The sequence below is a fragment of the Lactuca serriola genome, chromosome 9, assembly GCF_051521515.1.
Source record: "Lactuca serriola cultivar US96UC23 chromosome 9, Lser_US96UC23_V15, whole genome shotgun sequence".
In the NCBI taxonomy this organism is placed as follows: domain Eukaryota; kingdom Viridiplantae; phylum Streptophyta; class Magnoliopsida; order Asterales; family Asteraceae; genus Lactuca; species Lactuca serriola.
Window position 1 is genome coordinate 27,162,211 of NC_136416.1, and position 1,818 is coordinate 27,164,028.

Here is a 1,818-nt window from a genome sequence, read left to right on the forward strand (position 1 = left end):
TCGACCTCTGAGAGTCTCCATCGCTGACGAGAGAGCAGTGTATGCCACAGAGGTGATTCGAGGATGTGTACTCGAGATTTTCGGTGTAGAGTTTCCTATTGATTTGGTCCCGATTGCGATGGGGGACGTTTGTGTCATCGTAGGCATGGATTGGTTGAGCAGATTTGGAGCAGTTATCGATTGCGAACGGTAGCTGGTGACTATACGAGACCCAAGTGGGGGAGTTCTTACGGTGTACGGCGAGGGTACTCGTCCCGATTCAACGTTTTGTTCGGCTGCTAAAGCGAGGCAGAGTCTACAGCAGGGCTGTAGTGGTTTTGTAGCGTATGTGATGGATACGAGAGTTGATGCAGAGAGACCAAGTACGGTTGAGGAGGTTCCGATAGTGCGTGAATTCCCGGATGTCTTTCCCGAGGAGTTACCGGGTGTGCCTCCCGAGAAGCAGGTTGAGTTTCGCATTGATTTGATTCCAGGGGCAGCACCTATTGCCAAGGCGCCCTATCGCCTTGCACCTCTAGAGATGCAGGAGTTATCCTCGCAGCTTCAGGAGCTGCTGGGGAAGGGTTTTATACGGCCGAGCAGCTCGCCGTGGGGAGCACCGATCCTTTTTGTGAAGAAAAAGGATGGTTCGCACCGAATGTGCATAGATTATCGAGAGCTGAACAAGTTAACGGTCAAGAACCGTTATCCTTTGCCGAGGATCGACGATTTGTTCGATCAGCTGCAGGGAGCATCTTGGTTTTCCAAGATTGATCTGAGATCTGGATATCATTAGATGAGGGTGCGCGGGGAGGATATCCAGAAGACCGCATTCAGGACTCGTTATGGGCATTACGAGTTCGTGGTGATGCCATTCGGGCTCACCAGTGCGCCTTCAGCATTCATGGATCTCATGAACAGGGTATGCAGACCGATGCTGGATCGCTCAGTGATTGTGTTCATTGACGACATTTTGGTATATTCGAGATCCAGGGAGCAGCATGAGGAGAATTTGCTAGAAATCCTCAGTATGTTGAGATCGGAGAGGCTTTACGCCAAATTCTCCAAGTGTGATTTTTGGTTACGAGAGGTGCAGTTCCTTGGTCACCTTGTTAACCAAAAGGGGATTTTGGTTGATCCGGCCAAGATCGAGGCGGTGATGAGTTGGGAGGTGCCGAAATCTCCTTCTGAGATCAGGAGTTTTCTAGGGTTGGCCGGCTATTATCGGAGGTTCATCAGGGATTTCTCCAAGATTGTTGTTCCTCTCACCAGGTTGACCCGGAAGGGTGTGGTGTTCAGCTGGGGCCCAGAGCAGCATGCCTCATTTGAGACCCTTCGCCAGAGATTGTGTGAAGCCCCAATGTTGGCTCTTCCAGAGGGAATGGAGGACTTCGTGGTGTATCGTGACGCATCGATATCTGGGTTGGGCGCAGTGTTGATGCAGAGGGGGCATGTGATCGCGCACGCATTGAGGCAGCTGAAGCCCCATGAGGCAAGGTATCCCACCCACGATCTAGAGTTGGGGGCTGTGGTGTTCGCCCTCAAGATTTGGCGCCATTATCTGTATGGGGTTCGGTGTACGATATACACGGACCACAAGAGTTTGAAGTATTTGATGGATCAGCCAAACCTGAACATGCGTCAAGGGAGATGGTTGGATGTATTAAAGGATTATCATTGTGAGATCCTGTACCACCCGGGCAAGGCTAATGTGGTAGCCGACGCCCTGAGTCGTAGGGCAGAGAGCGCCCCGATTCGGGATATTTGTATGAGATTGACGGTGATGACTCCGGTGTTGGACACCATTATAGGGGCTCAGGCTGAGGCAGTGAGACCGGA